Source organism: Sparus aurata, unplaced genomic scaffold, assembly GCF_900880675.1.
Source record: "Sparus aurata unplaced genomic scaffold, fSpaAur1.1, whole genome shotgun sequence".
In the NCBI taxonomy this organism is placed as follows: domain Eukaryota; kingdom Metazoa; phylum Chordata; class Actinopteri; order Spariformes; family Sparidae; genus Sparus; species Sparus aurata.
The window spans coordinates 117,990-134,153 of record NW_022045123.1 but is presented as its reverse complement, the minus strand read 5'-3'; the positions used below and the strand labels follow the sequence as shown (position 1 = coordinate 134,153).

Sequence of the window (16,164 nt, the reverse complement as noted above, 5' to 3'; positions counted from 1 at the left end):
AAATTTCAACCCACGCTTCTTGAAGCACCTCCCACAAATTGGATTGGCTTGATGGGCACTTCTTACGTACCATACGATCAAGCTGCTCCCACAACAGCTCAATAGGGTTCAGATCTGGTGACTGCGCTGGCCATTCCATTACAGACAGAATACCAGCTGACTGCTTCTTCCCGAAATAGTTCTTGCACAGTTTGGAGGTGTGCTTTGGGTCATTGTCCTTTTGTAGGAGGAAACTGGCTCTAATCAAGCGCTGCCCTCAGGGTATTGCATGGCATTGCAAAATGGAGCGATAGCCTTCCTTATTCAAAATCCCTTTTACCTTGTACAAATCTCCCACTTTACCAGTACCAAAGCAGCCCCAGACCATCACATTACCTCCACCATGCTTGACAGATGGTGTGAGGCACTCCTCCAGCATCTTTTCACTTGTTCTCTCAAAAATTTTCTTCTGTGTGATCCAGACACCTCAAACTAAGATTTGTCTGTCCATAACACTTTTTTCCAATCTTCCTCTGTCCAATGTCTGTGTTCTTTTGCCCATCTTAATCTTGTCCTTTTATTGGCCAGTCTCAGATATGGCTTTTTCGTTGCCACTCTGCCTAGAAGGCCAGCATCCCAGAGTCGCCTCTTCACTGTGGATGTTGAGACTGGCGTTTTGCAGATACAATTTAATGAAGCTGCCAGTTGAGGACCTGTGAGGCATCTTTTTCTCAAACTAGAGACTTTAATGTACTTGTCCACTTGCTTAGTTGTGCACCGGGGCCACTTCTCTTTCTATTCTGGTTAGAGCCTGTTTGTGCGGTTCTCTGAAGGGAGTAGTACACACCGTTGTAGGAAATCTTCAGTGTCTTGGCAATTTCTTACATGGAATAGCCTTCCTTTCTCAGAACAAGAAAAGACTGTCGAGTTTCAGAAGAAAGTAATTTTTTTCTGTCCATTTTGAGAGTATAATCCAACCCACAAATGCTGATGCTCCATATACTCAACTAAAACAAGTTTTATAGCTTTTCTAATCAGCACATCTGTTTTCAGCTGTGCTAACATAATTGCACATGGGTTTTGTAATCATCAATCAGCCTTTTAACATGATTAGCTAACACAAGAAATAACTTAGATGTGGATGTTAACTACAAATTGCAAACTGGTAGTAATGGTAACTTTGACAGACTATAAGTAAAAAGATAAAACAAAGAAACCTTATGTGCATATTACAAACTTTATCAGCTGTGACTTTATGCGTCAGAGCTGACATATTCATTTAGTGCTGCTGTGTCCCCCAGGCACTCAGTGTGAGTCGGATGGAAGCCAAATGACAGTTTTTGTCATTGCACTCTTTCTACATCTGTAAGTCAACTGATGTAAACAGACAGTGTGCCCACTAGATCTTGGTCTGCGCAAATAAATCTGTGATAGTGAGTTTCATGCTTTCTTCTTTATCATTGCAAATAGCAGCAGCAGCAGTGGACAACTTGCCTCCACTACACCTTAAAGGGAACTTAGCACAGAGATCTGTCACTCTCAATCTCATTTAAATGCTGAACATTCTCGCCAATAGCACGTTTCTATAAGTTTATTTATGTTGCAAAGGCATTATTTACTAGAGGTTTAATGGTACAAAAACAAAACTACAGTCAAAAGTTTAAGTACACTTGTAATGACCATGTACTGTATATCATGGTCAGTCTTGAGTTCAATAGATGACTACAACTCACATTTTTCCATGATGGTATGAATATGACACATGCTACTTTGTCACGAAAAAACTTTTGGGAAGTTTGGTTCAATAATGAATTATACGTCTTCTGAAAAAGCGTCCGAATCTGCTGGCTTAAAAATATACATACAGTTACGAGAACAATCAATTTTGGTGATTATAGAAAGTTGCGTGAATCAAACAGTGGCCTCTTTACTTTTTCTGAATGATTCTGATTAATAAGGGCAGCTGACTTTTCTGGGCCTACTTACTTACTACCTACTAATAAGGCTTGTCTGATACAGCCATTAGACTGGGCCACAAACACCACATCAGGAAAGTCACTTTGAGCCATTTTAAAGCAGTTACTGGTCCCAAGATCAACTGTCTTGATTTTGCAGTAGAGGCACAATACATTTGTACTAGGTCCATACAAAGTCTCTCTATGCAAGAACATGCATGTGTATGCATGTTGTGTTTAGATGCATGTGTGGCAAAAAGTGACACTTTTAGTGTATTCTTTGAAGAGATATTTTTTGCAAGTGAAGCACAATGTGTTTGTCTTTCTGTCCTTATTGCTAGGGCAGACCTGACACCTCTTACTTAGGGTTGCCAACTCCCTGAAAAATAAATAGGGGACACCCCCCCCCCCCGGATGGCTGGTAACTTTTTTTTTTGGCCCTTTTTGTGTGTGAAACGATTTCCAAATAATTTGACTCGAATGTGAATTTAGTTTGATGCATGTTTTTGAGTGATACGAATACATAGAAAAAAAAATATTCAACAATTAATTTTTTTGTGCCAAATAAAAGATATTTTAAACAGAAATCTGTCCTGCTTAACTTGACAGAATAAAATAAATATTTATTTATTTAACAGAACTGTCCTGCTTAACTGAAAACAGTATAAGATAACAGAAAACAATAGAAAGTTGTTACTTTCTTACTGATATATAGTTCATGTGTAGTATATCAACTGCCTGTGCAGTATAAATTATGCACATCACATCTATCTATGGACTGTTTGAACTGACATGTGTAAGGTTGTATATATGTATGTATAGTATAGTGTGTATTCTTTATCAATTATTCATCTATGTATTACTTTTATGTATTATTTATCTATTTTATGTATTCATCTATCAATTGTATGTGTTTATCACAGCATTTTTTTGGCCACAAAATTCTGACAATTATTGGACTTAAAAAACATTCTTATTTTTTCTACATACCATATCTGCCTCTGGTGTTGCCTGGTGGACAACAAACCAGTCAAGGGTCCACCTGGTTGTCCCTCACGTGTAGACCACTAGGGTCTACACGTGAGGCTCATGCATGCTGTTTCACGTCAAACAGTTCACCATGGGCTACAGAAAAAGTGCACCAGCAGACATTATCTACACTTTTTTCAGCCACGTTTTCTTTTTCTCATTTGAGTCTGTATTTTTGCAGCCTTTTCTTTTTTTATCGGGGGAGTAACGTTACTGCTTGTGGTGGAAGGCGTACCGTCTGCAGTGTCCTGTGAACCTGTGTCGTTGTGAGCCATGCTGGATTGTTTTGCCAGTTGCCTCAGTCTCTTGTCTTCCGGTATCTTCTTGCAAGCGACAGTACCTCGACCAATGAGAAGAGCCTGATTCTGCATTGTTATTCTCATGTGTGAGTGTGCTGTCGGCTCATTGGTCACAGAGCAGGAGAGGGCTGGCAGTAAGATTACCGTAAATATTCGTATAAAACGCCCTGTCATTCATTGATTCCATTGACATTTTAAAGACCATTTTGATTCTCACGGAAATACGGGACAAAGTGCGTCCCTTTTAAGCTCAATACGGGACACGTAACTTTGTTTCTAAATACGGGACGATTCCGTTTTTCAAGGGACGGTTGGCTACTTTTAGAATCAGGTGGTCTCACTGGGGTTGAGGCTGTGGCTGTTGTGGTTAATGATGAGGCAGGGCTGGCTGAGGAGGATGCTGGCGCTGATGCTCTTCGTGTTGCTATGGGCGTGGACGGAGTGCTTGGTGAGCTCTGCAGCTGTCTGACCAAGGCTGCAGTGGCTGGGTCTCAGGGCACCCGTTCCCTTTGCTCAATGTGTGCCTTGACAAGGAAACTTCCTGGCTCCTCAAGAAACATTCTCCGCTTGTTGTTTTTGGTTGAGTCCACCCTTGTTGTAAAACACAACCACTGGCCATCTCCTTCTCTGGCAAATGTAGTTGGCAGTCAGCTTGTCCAGTCCTCCTTTGTTTTTGTTATAGTCGAGGATGATTATGGGCTTTTTGTCACTTCCTGATGACACAGCTGCATCTTTGTGGACATTAGCATCAGTATAGACATCAGTGTCACATTTTGTCATTTTTTGGACAGTATGAATTCTTCTCAGGATTCCTCCTGAGAAGTTCTTGTCCAAGGTCATAGCCGTGATGTTGTGTTTTTTCAGGGATGCCGCTTGTAGATTTGCCTGTGTAAATCCGTAGATTCCATGCATAGCTGTTTTTTTCTGCCCAGATTTTCATGCCATATTTGCCTGGCTTACTGGGCATGTATTGCCGGAAGGGGCATTTTCCATGGAGAGGGAGAAAACATTCATCTACTGTCACCTCTGGCCCCGGGTTGAACATAAGTGGAAGGAGCTGCACCCATCTCTCCGAGACATCCCTGATGGGGATGTTGACAAATCTGAGGATTCGAAAAGTCTGAAGTGACATTGTTGCCCAGAAAATATTCCTGCCTGTCAACGCATCCCAGAGACAATCAGTGGCCTCATTGCTGGATCTATACACTTCATCAAGGAGAAGAACACCAATGTAGGCATCCAGGTATTCCTCATCAATGATATTCCACATGTTGCCATGGACTTTTTTCCTTCAAGATTTGTCATGGCAATAATGAATTTTATTAGTGACAATGGCTTAAACAGATCAAAACTTGATGTCACTTATTCTTGTCACAGCAAACCTTTTCAGCAGGAGCAGGAGCAGCTTCAGCACCAGTGACCTCCTCATCAGACTGATCAGATGTGTCTGTGTCTGCCAGTTGATACTCAACATCATCTCCCTCCTCAGAAACCTGCTCATCTGTATCTCTATGCTGCTGTGTGTCCTTTGCCTCGTTGTCAGCAAATATATGATCCAGAGCTTGGCTTACATTAAGGGCTCTATCTTAACGATCTGAAACACAAGTATCAAACGCAAAACGCAAGTAGCTTTGTGGGCGGATCTCAGGCGCTGTTGCTATTATGCCGGCGGGATAAATGACTCTTGCACCCGACGCAAATCTAAAATGGGTTGGTCTGAATAGCTACATTACTTATAGGGGTGGTTTGGGCGTAACGTGCAATAAACCAATCAGAGCGTCATCTCACATTCCCTTTAAAAGCAGGCGCGCTTGTTCCATGCCGGATTGCTATTATAATGGCGAATTTGCCAGGCGCACGCCAGGAGCGGTTCACAGCCGAGGAGACCGACGTTCTCGTCAGGGCCGTAAAAGACCAAGAAGTGGCATTGTATGGGGATGGGAGAAACCCATCCAAATTAGCTTTGGTTAAACGGGCGTGGAAGGAAATTGCCACAATTGTTTCTACGGCTGGCATCCCCAGGACATCGCACCAGGCCTCGGGAGCAGTGCGCAAGGGCCAGCTGAGGAGGGAGCAGCGCAAACACCAAGGTGCAGAGGATCTAGACCCACTACACGCCGTGGCAGCATTGTCAGACCGGACCGCACTGTCCGGGATGCGGCAAGGTATTAATGCCCATCTTGACCGGGTGGCGATGTTGCTGCAGCCGCTCAGGCGCATCGCCTCACGTCTCCAAACGCACAACCTGCTCCTGTTGTGCCCCTTCCTCCTCCTCCCACTCCATCTCCGTCCACCTGCTCCACTAGGAGCACATCGCGCATTGCCACTCCTGGACCCTCACTGCTACAGCGGGCGCCTTGCATATCAGAGGGAAAAAGAATTAGTTCTTCTGTTTAAATCTTTTCAACTTTTTTTTGTATGGTTTGCAAAAATGGGAACTGCTTCCTTGTAGATGAGAGAAGCAAAGTGTATGCACGTTGAGCACACGCTACATTATGGCCAAGCATGCGCCCTTAAAAAAGCATCTGAATAAGCGCCATTGACTTTAGACTAGGTTTTTCCTGGTCTGTTGCGGAATTGTTTTCTGAAACAACAAAATAGCACCAGTGAACGTTTGTGCCGGAACACGCCTCCTCTTTTCGCTGAACCGCCCCCGGGAGCGCAAATTCATTCCCTAATTTAAGGACGTGCGTCTGTGGAGGGAAAATTCCAATGTGCGTCGAATGCAAAATAGGAATTATACAAGCGCCAGTGTACAAAGTCAATTGCTCGTGCAAGATAGAGCCCTAAATCTTCTTCTCATTGTTGCATGCTGTATATGTGTGCTCTGTAAGTCACCAACTCTAAACTGAATTTGCCTTACATACCTGGATTATGCTTTTTTAGCCAGTTGAAAAAAAATAACATTTAGATGTGATTTTCCACTTAGTTTGGTACAGGTAAATAGTTTGAATGGTAATACATGTGTTCTTGGCTGCTTTGTGGAGGGTCTGGCAAATGTTTGAAGACAAACAATACTTGAACAAGATGAGATGACATGATGAGATAAGACAGTGTGGCCAAATTGTCAAGTTTAAAAATAAAAGGGCCATAGAGATGTTCAGCAGCAACCGCTTCTTTGTTTTTCTCTCATGTCAAAAGCAGAACTCCGCAACACCTGCATTGTGGTGGCCTTATGGCAACTCGGAGAGGACACACTACCTCAAACACAACACAAGACATTTGATTGAATCATTTATATATTCAGGGAAGGTCAATTGAGACCAAGCTCTCTTTTCCAATGACGCCCTCATTACAAAACACACAAATAAACATACACAATATGATCATAATTCACAATTACATTCAGACTGCCAAAAATTGAGCAATAGGCATTTAAAACTATCTAAAGAAAAAGGATGATCTAGTTCAAGAGCACGATGTAAGTCATTCCAATTCTGAGGGGCATAGATCTGAAAAGCAGTCTTTCAGTCAAGGTCTCTTGTGAACGAGTGTGCAAAGTACAAGTTCTAAATGAGATAAAATTGCTGACATAGATAGGTAAAAAATGCAGCAGGGCCTTGTAGATAAAAAGCATGCAGTGCTATTCCCTCCTTACAGATAGAGATGGCCATCCAACTTTGTTGTAAATAAACACAGTGATGAGTTCAAAACCCATCACCTGTAGTTAAACAGAGTGCAGAATCATATACTGCATCAAGGGGCTTCAATGTTGAGAGAGCAGCATGCATGTAGATGACACCCGCATAATCTAGAACAGGTAAGAAAGTGGCCTGAACAAGCTTATCATTTATCCAGTTGCCCGGATATTTGTAACCAGAAACCCTTTCAATAGGAGTCCCATTCAATGCAGATATACTACTGTCTGTAACCAAGGATCGGATTAATAATAATTTAAGGTAAATCAGAGCTTGCTCTATAATGTCAAAATGAGACTGTACGTTTTCAAGAGCTAGATCAGCAGAGGGGGCGACTGAATAGATGACAGTGTCATAGGCATGAATTACTGGTATTCCCAAACTAAAATCAATAATATAAAGAGTAAATAAAATAGGGCCTAAGATGGATCCTTGAGGAACCCCTTTTAATACACTTACAAAATTTGACTGATAACTATCCACTAGCTTGAAATATGCCTGAAAAATAGCTTTGAACCAATTAAGGGATTTCCTGTCAAAACCAATGGTTTCAAGGTGCTTTAAAAGTAATGACTGGTCCACTGTGTCAAATGCCTTAAGGCAGGAACACACCGGCCCAACCGTTGGACATCTGAAGCGTTTGAAGAGAATCGGACGAGGTCGGCAACTAATGTGTTTGGTGTGTTCAGCTGCGTCGGAAGCCTTCGGAGCCGCTGGGACGTTGTCTGATCCGATTCGACATGCAAAGTCTGAGGAGGTTGGCTGTCAGCTGTCTGAGCCATTGGATTCTCTGATTGGCGGTGTGCTAGCGAATCAGTGCGGTGTGTGGGAGGGGCGGAATACTGTGTGTGCATTGGTCTTTAGATAAATCAACAAATAGAGCAGCAGACTAGTTTGTCAGCTAAAGCATGGACAATATCATTGACAACTTGAATTGTTGCTGTCAAAGGGTTGCATGCAGATCTGTAGCCAGACTGATGAAAATTTGGAATATTAGATAAAAGTAGCTAAAAACATTTTCAATTGACTAATAACAAGCCGCTCTAGTATTATAAGTAGCAGTAGCATATATAAACAAGGCAGTTTAGAGATTGGGTGATAATTATCTAAGTCATCCACAGGACCACACTTGGGCAATGGAGAAACACAAGCAGTTTTACACACAGTTGGAATACTTCCAGTTATTAAAGTTAAATGAAAAATAAGCATCAAAGCATCTGTTATAACAGGATCAGCTAGTAGAAAAAGTTGTGGATCCAACTGATCAGCACCAGCAGACATTTCAGGACCAATGCCACTCAGGGCATTAAATACTTTGTGACCAGAGAAGGGCCTAAATGAGAAACTACAGGGTCTAGAGCTAACTGAGATAGTAGGAGCATCACAAACTGAGTCAATAGCTGATAAACCAGAATTCTTAAAGAAATCGCCTTCAGCAACAAAGTGCTTGTTAAAGACATCACACTGTTCTTGTTTGTCAGAAATGTTTTCTGTATTGCAAATGTTGGAGGGACTCACAACACGTGTTTTGTTATACTTTATTAGTCCACCGTGTTTTTTGGCATTTCACTGCTTACACATTTGTCAAAAGAGAAACTCCATTCAAACACCAAACTATTGAGCTCAATTAGGGCAAATGAATAGCAGAATGTCCAAAAAGCCCTCTTTTTCAAGCACTTTCAACTCTTAACTACTCATACATGCTTTCAGCTAGAAACTCTATTCAAACTTTGAAATGTGAAGATTGATCTTTCAAATCCCATTAAAACTTTAAAATATTCAACTTTTTTTTTAAACTTCATTATGATGGAAGTCAATCAGAAAACCCATTCAAATTTTGAAATGTTCACAACGATTAGGGCTTCAACTTCGTCACAACAATCATACGGAATACAATATTCATAATTATTTTACAATTTTCAGATCTTTACATTAGTGTGTACGATATGGAATGTTGACAGCCAGAGTGGCCTCAACTGACAGTTAAGAGAAGTTTAAAAAACTTCATCTTGTTCCCATTCCCACCATGTTCACTCTACCTACATAAAGCTGACAGTAAAAGGCAGTGAAGATATGCAATATTTCCTAGTCATAAATGTGGGTTTATGGCTGTGTAAATATGTATATTTCATTTTATGTTTTTTGTTGATAGTCATTGCCCTCGACCATTAGGGTTGGGCAGTGTCTGCCAAATTGACATATGACAATGCAGTGAACCATCATGATGGGCAATGACATGACTTTGAGTGTGTGCCCTCAGTGTTGTTGAAAGGTAGCTGTTGCTTTTCAGCTCACCACTGTAGCTGCAGGTGTTTCCCACCGTTATGTAGGAACACAAGCCGTTGTCTCTGCATCATAAAGTGGTCTCATTTTGGCCATGATTACCTTTAACCCAAATCAACTCCTTTTTCCAGCATTTGGGACTGAAAGCCCCCATATCCTGGCCTGGCAAATTCCTCTCCTCTCCACAGAGTGGGAAGATGTTGTTTTTCTTGCAATAAACAGATCACCAGAGATCTTCTTTGTAATTTACAACGACAAAGCACATCTGGTCTGTTCCTCTTCCTCCAAAGAAGATGAACCCCTTTTCCCTAGGTCAAACAAGGTCAAGCCCAATGGAGTTTTCTTTGGTCACACCAAAAGGAAGAAGGACTGGTTTCTAACATAGATGTGGTGATTTAAGATGTTTTACTCTACGTTTCTCTCCCTCTGGAACATTCTCCAGTGGGGGAAGGCTTAATGGGGAACCTTATCTGTGTGTTCTTCTCCTCACATGTCCAACTGTTATTTACGATCGTTGTTGTTCCTGGGTCTGACATACCATTCGCCCTTTCAGTCTTCTGTTCTCACCCAAAAGTCTTAAATAACAAATAAACTACATCTCAATTTCTTAAATTTAACGGATCCCGAAATAGAAAAATCTGTCATTCAACAGATCTTTCTTATGTTATTGTGAAGCCCAAATGAAGTTTATTACTCAATAAGTTTGAGGTCAACGGAAACCCCCTCCCCTTTGTCGAGGGAGGAGAGATTTGAAGATCATCATTCCTTGTGTAATACTTGTATTATTTACCAGTTAAATGTCTGATATGTTTTGTTAAAGATAGAAATACAAGGAATATGTATAAGTCCTTGGTTCTACTGTGTGTTGTATACTTTATTGTCATATGTTGTATACTTAAGTGCTTCATGTCTTAATCAGGTTATAATTCTTTTGAATGACAAATGATCATTATCATGTTGCATCTTTTCACGAAGGCAAACATTCGACTTTTAAGATGGTGAAGTTTTGGGAAGGTTAACACATGATTTCAAAACATTAAATACAATAGTATAGTTAGATTAAGTTTTTGGGAGCCTCAACTCAGATCACAGGAGGTGTGACACTGTCAGCCAGCCCCTGCTACAGGTCATAAAAAGAGACACTCTCTCATTCCTCTTCTCTTCCTGCTCTTCTGCTCTTCTTCTCCGGACACGCTCTCCCCCTGTCCTCTTCTCCCCCTGTCCTCTTCTCCCTCTTCTTCTTTCTTCTCTTCTTTGTTTTTCATTTTTATTTTATTTTTATTTTTAAAGTAATCTTTACTTTTATTTTTGCAACAAGCTAAGACAAGCGAATTGAATCCCTACTTTAAGTATTCACTTTTATTCAAGTTTTAATAGGACAAATTCTTTTCTTTTTGATTTTATACTGTTAAAGTATCACCGCCTGATCCAGAAGAAGTTGAATTAGTTTCAGAATCAGAACTTGACTACCACTATTTGAAACCACCAACAAAAGTCTTTTTCAAGACTGTAATCATCTGATGAAGAACGCTGCAGTCCATCGTCTGCCTCAGAAGCCGTGCAAGGAGTCTCCGTAAATAGAGCCTTTGTGTGCTCCCAGCCGAGATCAACTCTGCCCCCAGCGCTCCCAAGGCGGAAACCCGCTGGGCCTTCGGACCAAGAGTCCCTCAACAGAGTACCGGCCTTCCCTCTGGCTACTGGACCGACGCGCCGTGCCGTGGTCCAACCCAGAACTCTCAAAGAGACCAAGCTTCAGTGCCTCCTGACGCCCAGACAAAACAGGCTGAACGTCTTCATACAGCTGGATCCACACACGTGAGAATGAGTGGTGTCTAAAGTTCTGACTTCTGTCTAAAGTTCTGACTTCTGTCTAAAGTTCTGACTTCTGTCAAAGTTCTAACTTCTATCTTATGAACTTAAAAGAATTGAGGTTAGGGTCTCGTTAGTATTAAAAGATTACTCCCGTAATATTTAATATATAAAAACCCAACCCTTTAACTTTACCATCTACCGACGGTCACACGACTTTATTACTTTCCTAATTGCAGTCTTTACATTTTCTGTTATCTGTTGTTCGTCTAAAATTGTCATGTCTTTTATTTTACCCAAATTATTTAGTCAATAAACATATAATCGTTTGTCTTTGTCTGGAACTTAATTTTAATATGGAGAACCGATGGATACGTGCAAAGAATTCACTACTTCAGAATATTGAGACTGAATATTGATTGATATTGAATAAATTGATTTTGAATGGACTCTAACTGTCCAAGCCAACTGGTACAGTTAGGGGTTTGGAATAATGTCCTCCGGATTATTCCAATAACTAAACACGGAGGTGGTGCCCCCTTTAACGAGTGTAATATTAATTGCTAGTGATTAATAATCATATATATATATCAAAGTAGTGTGTGAGCAGTGTCTCCTACATCATATATTTATGGTGCTGCCCATGTCAGGACCGCACACCATAGTATCCTACAGTTACCACCAACATACATCCCTGTGCTAGGTTTAAAAGTGTCCTTGTCTCTGCACCACATGTCCATAACTACAATTATCTGCCCTTGTTTGTTCACAAAGAACCAAGCAGCTCCAGCGTAAAGCCATGGGCTGTTTATAATCATAGGGATGCTGTTATGATGTGTTATCCTGACCCATCATGACAAAGTTACGTTTATCGCTCTAAATTACATAATTACATAATTGCCATCAGTAAACAGGACCCTATCTGACTCTTTTCTGGGGGAAGTTCACTGAAGTCTCAGTCGGGAGGGCTGACCATGGTGCTGATAGTACAATAGTGGCAGACAAACACTTGGTGATTTAAAGTTTTTTGTCAGGGACAGACACTGTTTTCTGTGCAGAAATGTGAGGAAGAGTCGCTAGGACAGACAGGATGACAGATACTTCTCCACGTATAACTGTGGTATTTTTTTCCTCTTATATACCAGCTACTATGGTACTGTTGTTTGGTCCTGTAACGTTGCTTTGTGGTACATTTCTCTTTATTTAGTTGAGTGATGAGCTGTTTAGTTATCAGACTATGAACACCATCAGATCGACAGATCCTCGCTCCGCACTGCTGGCTTATCCATTCACATAGGTACACTTCGCCTCTGCTGTGCCACAGCAAAGTTTCACCCCTCGCCTCAACTGAAACTTGACACAGAGGAGGATGCAGAGAATTAGTGCAGGATCCCTGCACTCAAAGGGCAGTGTGTATGGGGCTACTGCTGCCACAAATTAACCGAGTGTCTTGGGTTCTCCTAATGGAGCTGTTTAATAAGAAAATTATAAATGGGACATGGAGATGTAATATTAGTGCACTGAGCAGCAACATGCTTCTTTTCATTTCCTCTCCCCACAAATCATGAACAGCAACAACTCTTGCCCCACGGCAACTCTGAGGGGACACACCACTTAATTGTGCTCTCTGGTGGGGAGGCCTTTTGAGCTGCTCTCTGAAAGGACTCAGTACTTTTCACATTTGAATAAAATAGTATTTACAAATTAAATCAACAGGAATCCAAAAAAGAAAGAGTTATAATCTGAGGTTTGCGGGGTCTCTAAAATAATTTACCCAAGCCCTAACTAATGTAAGGGAGAAAAGTGAATAAATAAATAATAGGCAAACAGCTGTGTTCTGAGAGAGACAGAGAGGCTGCTTACATTGGATTTATCAGTGAAACGACTGAACAGACCTGGCAGATTTCAAGCCCGTCAATTCAGACCTGGCAGATTTTTTTAGGTGAGCCTTGTTTTAGGTGGTTAAAATTCGCTTTGCATCTGGACTCTGTTCACTGCAGTACAAAGCTGAGCGTCTGGGCTGGAGCGGCTCATTGCTTCTCCAAACTGAGGCTTCGCTGATCAGCAATTACAGTAGGGAACAGACTGACTGTACTTTATGTATGTATGTACTTTATATGACCCCACACAAAACACGAACTATCCCTTTAACATGCGACTAAATGTGCTTTTTGAGTGACCCCTTGTGATCAGATTTCACTTTACCGCTCTATGTTCAAATAAACATTATTTATCACTGTAAGAAATGGATACAAATAAATGTCCTTAAACTGTCCAAATGGTTAAAACTATGTTGTAGACAGTGTTGCACAGAGATATACAGTCCTGTAATGCAACTTTCTCCACAGACAGCAAAGAAGCGGACATCATTTACTTTAATGATTTGTAAAAAATTGACATGTTTACTGTCAATATGTCTATAATCAATATGGCGGGAGGTGAGATGAGCTTCAGACATGGAAGCAGACAGGGTGCACTTAAAACATGGAAAACAGACGAGTCAGAAATGCTTTGCGGCGATGCCATGACAAACTGACACTTTTTACAATGAAAGAAACATCTTAATGTATTGTATTTAAAGATTTTGTTTTTAAACATAACTTGCAGTAATATACACTTGAATAATCCAACTGAAAAATCCTATAGCGTTTTTGTTGAACGTTACTAACTTGGCCTTAAAATATAAGTCAGCCATGCCCAGGCCTCTGTATTGATGATGATATAATACAGAAAAAAATAAATTGCTATCAAAAGCAATGTGGCCCTATGCTTCTTGCTGTGTTGCTGTTGTTACCCCTCTAGCTTTCATTTCTGGAAGCTTCTCTCTAGTGGAGTAGTATAAAGAGCAAGTAAAGTCCAAGTCACGGGGTGGTCGGATGGGCTGTCCACTTGACTTTCCTTCCAGAACCTGGGTTGTGTGTTTTGTTTGAAACCAAGAGTCAACAACGATTTGTTTTTAATAATTTAACATACGTTAACGACATAACTTTTGTTACGTGAGTAACATTCTGTTGTTGAGTCATGTCACTTAAAGCCCCCCAATCAGTTCTTGTGAAACAGTCAAAGTTCTGACATATGACTCCCAGGTTCCACGACAGTTATACATCATTATTCCATTTAAGAATCGCCTTGAAATTTGTAAATGATGTCAATTTTGAGTACAAAATTAGAATAACTTAATTAAACAAATAATAAATAATGGTAAATCATGAAGCTTGTCAACATTGTCAGAAAAGATCTCCCGACAATGTTTGTAATTGCCAAAATACACTGAAGGGTTGGTTCAACTTACTTCAAGCCAATTAATGCAGTAGAAAGTGGTATAGGGATAGTAGTAAAGGCTGATACAGGTCTGATCCAAATAAAGAGCTGATTATCACTGTAGTTGGGGTAAATAAAGGCAATGACCACAATTTAAGAATTTGCAGTCATTGGGTATATACATTGGATGGATTGGTGTATGAATAGAGTAGATCTGAAGACCACCAATACACTTCACATTTGAACAAACACTAAGAACTGGGCTTCCCTCAAGTATTATATAAAAAACTAATCTGAGAGAGAAAAACTTTACAGTGCAGACTGCATTTCAAGAGATCAAGGATCTCTTTAAACATGACATGAACACCACAGACATGAGCCAAACATGGAGGCAAAAAATAACCAGCAAATGGAGATCATCACATCACCCAGGACAATCCTGCTCAGCTCTGTTAAACTTTTCAGCTGGTCCAAATTGGCTGCATTTATACGGGGAAAGACAAATCTTGATTCACCAGGGGATTTACTCGTTTTACTCTTGGGAAAAGTACCATCTCTGCCAGAAGAGCTTAAAAATATCACACTGGTATAGGCTTATAAAAATCAGACATTCAAAAAATCTGCATTCGTCCAGCTGCCTGGTTTGCATGCAAGACTGCAGAGAATTGATCACAGTCCACTGTGCAAATGATTTCCTTTAAGCTCTGCCCTGCCTGGAGTCGAACACTACTGGGGCTAGAGCAGTGTTTGTGTGTGTGTGTGTGTCTTAACGGCGAGCATATGTACAGTCAGAATAATCTCTTCTCATAACCAGCAGTCTGAAATATGGAGTGTGAAGAATTTTCCATCTACACTCATGCACATGCTTCCAAACACATACACTATGGACATATTACATCTCACACACACAAACAGACAGCATACTATACCAATTACAGTATGCACTTTTTTGCTCTCTCTCACACACACACGCACAGGAGAAACAGCTGCGGCAGCTAAATTACATTTTCTCAGCACTGAAGGAAGAATGAAAGAAAGATAAAGAGCGTTAAAAAAAACGAAGGCAGCAAAGATGAGAGGAAAACAGAGCGAGAGGGGTAAAGATGAATGGGGTGGTGGTCGTTACCTTGTGTAGACGATTCGTTCGGACTCCCCCTCCTCGTGCTGCACTACTCTCATCTGTCTCTTTGCCTCTCTCTTGCACTGCATCTGTCTGCCTCTGTGGACGAGCAAGTGTATCTCTCCCTCTCTCTCCCTCTCTCTCTCTGTGGTTGTAGCTGTAAGGAGAATAAAAGACCGCCTCTGTTCAGTCTGTCACCACCCCTCTCTCTCCTGCTCCTCTGTGTTCTTGTTTCTCTCTCGCGCGCGCACACTTTCAGTTCCATTCAGCTCCATGGTTTCATCTCCCTCCTGTCTCCCTGTTAAGCATATACAGTATATAAATATATATGTTTGTCTTTTCCTACTCTGCCAGCTTGCAGCCACTGCGTCTGCAAAGAGATACCACAAATGGCTGCTGCAAACACACACACACACACACACACACACACACACACGTACCTGGTAGACCAGTGGCTGCAAACACTAAATCACATAAAGGTGTGATTATGATTGGCTCCACACACTTATTTCTGCAGTTTGCTCTACAGTTGGCTCACTAACCTCTCTTTCACTTGTTCTCCATGTTCACTGTCTCTGTTAAAAAGGCTTGTTAAAGTTTAATCCTGATATAACACAATTTTGCTCTCATTCCTCAGTTATAGCACTGTATTACTGCTGTATAGCACTGTTTGTTTTATTCACTAAGGTATTTTCTAAGATTTGGCTTAATGCTGCCAACACCAAGGAGTTTGACAGGCAGCCCAGTCACCAAAAAATAATATTGGCAGTTGACGTTCTAAAAACCACTGA

General features: G+C 41.0%; 1 protein-coding gene across 1 annotated transcript in view; it reads right to left on the bottom strand.

The window, feature by feature from the left end:
• The window catches only part of cdh18a (cadherin 18, type 2a), a gene marked incomplete at its 3' end in the record, with an annotated part of 30,892 nt that extends 15,296 nt beyond the window's left edge, over nucleotides 1-15,596 (bottom strand). The window contains exon 1 of the mRNA XM_030410741.1: nucleotides 15,380-15,596. The remainder of the gene's footprint in view (nucleotides 1-15,379) is intronic.
• Nucleotides 15,597-16,164: the final 568 nt, after the last annotated feature.